This window comes from Rhea pennata, chromosome 5 (assembly GCF_028389875.1).
Source record: "Rhea pennata isolate bPtePen1 chromosome 5, bPtePen1.pri, whole genome shotgun sequence".
Taxonomy (NCBI): Eukaryota; Metazoa; Chordata; class Aves; order Rheiformes; family Rheidae; genus Rhea; species Rhea pennata.
The window spans coordinates 57,891,389-57,898,029 of NC_084667.1; the positions used below are offsets into that span (position 1 = coordinate 57,891,389).

General features: G+C 56.7%; 1 long non-coding RNA gene across 1 annotated transcript in view; it reads right to left on the bottom strand.

The window, feature by feature from the left end:
- Positions 1-2,367, bottom strand: part of LOC134141635 (uncharacterized) — a 113,400-nt gene extending 111,033 nt beyond the window's left edge. The window contains exon 1 of the long non-coding RNA XR_009958683.1: positions 2,349-2,367. This is a non-coding gene — a long non-coding RNA (uncharacterized LOC134141635). The remainder of the gene's footprint in view (positions 1-2,348) is intronic.
- Positions 2,368-6,641: the final 4,274 nt, after the last annotated feature.

Genomic DNA, 6,641 nt, shown 5'->3' on the forward strand with positions numbered 1-6,641 from the left:
CCGCGGCAGGCACTTACGTTGGAGGCGGCGGGAGCGGGAGCGGGAGCGGGGCGCGGCGGGGCTCCCGCCCGGCGGGCCGCGGGGGCGCCTTGTCGGTGCTTACGGGGTGAACATCTGCCCCGGGGAACGCGGGCGTTTATTGCCGAGGCAGTTTGCAGGAGAGGGGAGGGAAGGAGCTCGTGTGACCGGCGGCGGCCCGGCCCGGGCAGGCGGCGGGGTGCGGCGGCGGCGAGCCCGCTGCCCGCTCCGCGCCTGACTCGCCGATCCGCTAATCGGCGGCTGCCGCGGGCCGCCGTGAGTCACCCCGCGGCCGCGGGAGCGGCGGCAGCAGCGGCAGCCTGGCCGCGGCGCTGGCAGCCGGACGAGGCGAGCCGAGGCGCGGCGCGGAGCCGCCGCTGTCCTCGGATGAACCCGGCGGCGCTGCCAGCGCCGGCGGAGCGCGCGCCAGGCGAGAGCCGGGTCGGTGGCTGCGCGGCGGCGTGCGACACCCCGGCGGCGGCGGGGCGGGGGCGGGCGGGGAGGCAGGGAGGGAGGGTGAATGCCCTCGGCGGAGAGGCCGGGAAGGTAAGCGAGAGGCAGGGGCGGCAAAGGGGGCGGCGGGGGCACGGGCACGGCGGGGAGGGCGCTGCCCCCCGCCGCGGGGGAGGCGGGAGCGGGCCGGCGGCAGAGAGGACGGGGGTCGGGGGGAGCCGCTGCCGGCACCGCGGGTGCTCGTGTAGGGCAGCCCCTCTCGGCCCCCCAGCCATGCCATGTTTAAAAATGCACTACAATAATTAAAAAATAAAGGCCGGCGGCCCTCTGCCGCGCGGTGCGGCGGTGCGGCTCTTGGGCGAGAGGTGGGTCGTTGCCCGACGGCGTTATCTCCCAGGGCCGGCGGGCAGCTCCTGGCAGCGGCCGGCGATGTCTCGAAAGCCGCGGGCAGGGGCAGCCGCTCCGCTGCGCCCGCCGCCGCCGCCCGAGCCCCCGGCGGGGCATCGCCGCCGCTCGCGTTTCACCGTCGTTGCAGCTCCCTCCGTGTCCTTGCCCTTGTTTCCTTGCCCTCCCGTCCCGCGTCCCCGACGGCCGTCGCGGGCGGCTCCGGCGGGGCAGGACAGGCGGCCGGCGCTGAAGCAGGGCGGGGGAGCGCGGAGGGTCCGTGAGCCGCGGGCAGAAGCCCTCCTGCCCCGGGGGGGCTCCAGCGCCGCGCCGCCCGCCGCGGCCGGGGCACCGGCGGGGGCGGCTGCCGGCGGGACGCCGCTCCGGAGCCGGGGGTGTCCTCGGCATCACGGCGGAGCGAGCTGGGCGAGGGCTTTTCCGGGGTTTCTCCCCCGGGGGAGCGGTGGGGCGAGCGTGGAGCCCCTCGCTGCACCGGCGCGGCAGGTGCCTCCTGGCCGCTTCGCCGCTTCCCCGGCAGCAGCGCCCGAGGGAGCCCGGAGACAACACCTTAATAACCGTAATAATTAAAAACAGCAACAACAACAACAAAAACCTCCTTCTGCTTGGCCTTAATGATCCTTTACACACATTCCCCGCCCGCTCCCTCCCCCGTCCCCCCAGTGAAGGGCACTGATTATTCGCACTCCTCTGCTTGCCGAGAGCGCAGCCTGATGAAAAGACTTTATCCTCGAGTGACTCCAGCGCTCGCTCCTCCTCCTCCCCCCTCCTCCTCCTCTCCCCAACCCGCCGGCCGCCTCGCTTCGCTCTCAGCCCTAATTGGGCTCTTGCTAATATGATTAAAGCCCAGTTAAATGTTTCTTGATAAATCTTGTCAAGAGAGGATCCCCGCGCCCCCTCCCCTCTCTCTGTTGCTTGTCAGAAGCCCGGTTGCAGACAGGACATGCCCGGCTCCTGCTGTTCGTGCTCCGGTGGGAAGCTGGCATTTCACAATTGTTCCTTTAACGCGGTTGTTTTGGAGCCGCTCCTGGCGATTGTTCCTCTTCAGGCCGGGCTTGCTGATAAGAACCTCCCGTGGCTTTTATGTAACACGTTAGGATTTGGTCCCGATCCCAAAATCGCGCTGTTTCTTTAGCCTTTTATTTCATCCCCCCGCCCGCTCCCGCCTCCCCCTCGCCTTCCCCTTTGGTGAGCTGTTAGTAGCCTGTTCCCGGAACGGCTCGATCCGAGCCGGCCGGGCGCGATCGCCCATGCAAAAGCCGCGCAGGTCCCGGCGGAGCTGCGCAGCGGCGGAAGGTGCGCGCCCGGCCAGGCGGGCAGCACTGCGGCCCCGGCCGCCCCCTCGTTGGAAATGCCCCTTCCCCTGCGCCTCTCACGTCTCCGAGAGCCCGCGGGAGATGCTCTCTCCTTCCTCCCCTGCCCGCGCACCCGCAGTTTTTGCGGCAGCCCGCGCGGCTGCGAGCGCTCTCCCTTACCTCCACCTGCGTCTATTCCTGGTAGTTTCATGTAATTGGGTTTGGGGTTTAACCCTCCTTCCCCCACTCAGCCACCGGTTTGGGAATGGTGGTGAAATTCGAAGGAATTCAGGAACCAGCCATAGGCGGCGGAAAGCGAGGGTGATGGCCGGGAGCGGGGGAACCCGGGCCCCTCCGCCCGCCGCGGGCTGGGTGCGCGGCGCTCGCCCCGCCGCTGCGAAGCTGCTCCGGGGCGGTGCCGTTGACTCGCTCAATTTTTTGGTTTTATGTTTGTCTTGAGGGCGCCGAGCTTCCACCGGGGCTTTTCGAGGGACTTTGATGCCTGTTGCTGAAGGGTTACTAGGTTTGGGGACTGGAGGCTCTGTTGGTCTGGTTGTTGGGGGGAGGATGTTTGCTCCCCTCCAGAGCCAAGTGCCGCCACGGGCTCGAAGCGCACCGGTCCGGGGACCGGTGGTGGCAGTTCCCGGTGGCCCGTCGGGTCCCAGCTCCGTCCGGCTCCGCTCGCCCCCGCGGTGCTGCCCGTGCCCCGCGGCGGGGGCAGGGAGCTGCTGTCCGCAGCGCGATTCCTCGACGGGCAGGCGCTGTTGTCACCCGTGGGAACCGAGGGCGCAGGCCATGGGCCACCGGCTGCCGCTGCCCCCTACCCTGGCGAGGGGAAATCCCCACACTCGCTCCCGTTTCAGCCCCACTGGTGGCTCCGGTTCGCGCCCGGGGCTCCCCCGCCCCCGCCGCGGCACCCCGCCGCCCCGCCGCCAGCCTTCGGGGCTGCCATTGCGAGGGGAAAGGAGCGGTGCGGGAAAGCGCGGAGGACAAAACCAGAGAAACGAAAACTCGGCCCCAGTCCCCGGGAGCTCAGCTCCAGGAACGACGCCTGCTCCTCGGGCAGGGGGAGACCCGAGCCAAGGGTCAAAGCGCGGATCTGCCTCCCCGCCGAGCCGCTGCGCCCCGCGTCCGAGCCCGGCGGCGGCAGCCGGGAGTGGCGGCGGCGCGGGGCAGAGCCGCGCCGGGGCGAGCGGGGAGCAGGCAAAGCCCCGCCGGGACGGACGGGGAGCGGGACAGAGCCTCGTCGGGGCGGATGGGGAGCAGGCAAAGCCCCGCCGGGGTGGACGGAGAGAGAGGCGACAGAGCCCCGCCGGGGCAGACAGTGAGCAGGCAAAGCTCCGCCGGGGCGGGTAGGGATCGCAGGGCAGAGCCCCGCCGGGGCGGACGGGGACCTGCATCCGGGACGGAGGGAGTTTTCCTCTGCTCTAGTTCGCCCCAGCAAGGCGAACTCGCCCCCCTCGACCGAGGTCTCAGCAGTGGTCTGAGGCTGGTTCCCTCTCCTCTCCCCTTTCCTCCCTCCCCCGCCCCGTCCAAGGGTCTGGGTTTGTGCAAGACCACAAGAGTTGCGGCCCCCTCGCCCCGGGGCTGTTGATTTACCCGAGGAGAGTCCCAAATAAGAAGCTGTTTGTGCTCAAGCTGGAAAGCTGGAGGCTTTCTAAGAATGGTGCTTTTCTTACTCGGACTTTTTTTCATTTTATTTTATTTTTATTGGTACGTCAAACCAGTCTACAGCATTGCTGGCGTCTTTCCACCAGGTGCCTGGGGCTCAGAGGAAAATTCAGATGAGTCCTAAAATGATGAGACAATTTCCCTCCCCTCCTCTCAAATAAAAATAATAATAAAAGAAAGAATTGGTACAAAGGGATTAGAAAGGGATTCAAACTGGAAACAGAAAATCAGCTTCACCCTATCAGGGCAATGAGGACCCAGAAAGGCCTTCCACGGAAGGGAAGGAATCAAAGAGGCTGGAAGATGGAACTTGACTGGTTTGGGAGCCAGCTTCTGAGATGTGGTTACCACCCATGGCAAGGGACTTGACCCAGTGATCCAAAACATCCCTTCTAATCCTGTTCCTATAAAATAATAAGTTGCCTCTCTATGCATCAAAAGAATCTCAAAGGCTGTTACCCACATTAAATTATCATGCTTCATAACACTCTTGTAGGTATGGCTCCTTGTTCCTATCCTGGAGTAGAATTAACAGATCTGCTCCAAGGTCCAGGTGTCACGTTTGGAGCTATGAGGACTTACTCCAGACACCAAGGACGAATCACTCAGCACTGTCCTGCTTCCTTAATTCTTGAAGGAGACTGATGATTTTATAATCTATGAAACAGTTACCTGCAAACACAAGAGGCTGCTTTTTCAAGATCCAGGAAATACCAATTCTGGATGTTATTTTAAAGCTAGGTGCACAGTATCAGGAAACATACCCAGAATTAGAAGTTTTTAGGTTTTAGACTCTAGATGTTTGACTACTACAATTATTTAACTAAACTGCATTTAGCCCTAAATAAGTACCCCCTGTTACTCTCGGAAGAATCTAGGTGAGCTTGCTGAAGGATTTCCTGCTCACCTGACTTATGAAAGCAATCGTTTTCTTTCTGAGTAAACAGAGAGTACTGTCTGATATTCGTGCTTTCGATGTAGACAGAAAAACCTAGACTCAAATCTACTTGCTTTTCTTATGCAAATCTTCTCATAGGATTAGAAGGGAAAGTAAACAGCAGTTCCAACCTTAAGATCTTTTTCTTTTTAGAGGCAGCTTGTTGTATAAATCTGAAACAGAAACTGTTTTCATTTGAAGATCAAATAGAAGTTATCTAGCGAAGCTGACAAACAGGAGCAGAATAATCTGTTTGCATTTTTGGGAAATGGATAGCTCTGTTTTTGTTTCAAGGCAAGTAACTTTTAAATAATATTTAACGAAATAATTGACCTTGATGTTTAAACTACAACTTCCTTCACGTCATTAAGCCCTCTGTTTTTTTAAAAAAATGTTTAGTATCTGAACTCTGGCGTTCATTCTGCTAATCTCCTAATAACATTTGTTTCTTGTGGAATTTTGTTTAATGAACTCATCGGTGAAAGGAGGGAGAGTTCAGAACAACATGAGCTTTACAGCTCATTAATATTTTCTTCTTTCTGAAAAAAATAGCAAAAATCATATGCAGAATAACTTTTCAGGAATAACTTTTTAGAAGGAAGTTTAGAAGGAAGGAACAAGGAGAAGGTTTGTAGTCTGAACCATAGGAGCCTTAGGACAAACTGTGGTCTTTTAAAATATATTCTGACTTTTAAAATACATTACTGTCCTTCACTACAAAAAAAAAAATGATTTTATGGAATTTGTCCTCATGATAATTAGGGTCTGAGTCTGCTTTTGAAATGTGAGAAAAATGGAAATAACTCCATAAAGTGTGTCTATCACATAAAGCTTTTTAGGGCACACTGTATCCTGCTCTTTGTTCAACTGACAGATTTTCAACTGCAGAAAGAGGCACATATCTGGGGGCTGCTATTATCTAAGCTAAATATGTACATTTTGGATCAGTTCTACTTTATTTGAATACTCACAACTTCTGCTTGGGGACCTTAAGCGTGAAAGGATTGCAGAGATGTGCATTTTATTAGCTATCCGTCAGTCTTTGTACGTGGACAAAGATACATTTACTAGCCTCTCTGCTCTGTAAGAGATCAGAAAATTGCATGCAATATGACTTCAAGTAAAAACAAACAAGCAACCAGCAACATATGCTTTCCCTTGCAAGAAAGCAGGCAAACAAACAAGGTAGGGGAAAACAAAAGCAACAAATGAACATGCAGAGTTTGGTCTGATCTTTATTTGGCTGTAAATGAAAAACATTGCCGCAACACTGTTACACTGTTTTTTTTTTTTTTTTTTTTTTTTTTTTTTTTTTTTTTTCCCAAGTTACATGACCCTTGAGTTACAAAACACTAGCATCTACCTGAACACTGTTGTGTACCCTGCAGGTCATGTGCTCATATACAGATGAAAGCTTTTCCTTTATCCCTTCTGGCACATATTTTGTCTCTCCACAGAGTTACTCCTTTCAATACGTGACCATATGAGGCACCAAGTTGCATTACTCTTAACAAATGACACGTAGCTAACATTTCTAGTGCTTAACAATATTTGGACTCCCTCTCCAGTGCACAAACACTTAGCTCAATAATGACTGAAGGCCCAGGACCTAGCGAACACGACAGTGTTACACAACCAGAGATGTGATGCTATCTGGCAATCTCAGCAGGGTTACTCTGATCATGGGACAATACGATTTCTGCGTCCGGCATCATGGTGATAGAGATTGTCTCTCAATCTTTGCATGAATGTCAGAAGTGTAGGTAGGCATTTTCCTCTGTCTTTTGCTTCCCTATTGCAGATTTGGCACCTTCAGCATCCTGGTGCAACCCTGAAGCTCCTGTCCTTGACCCCATATACTAGGC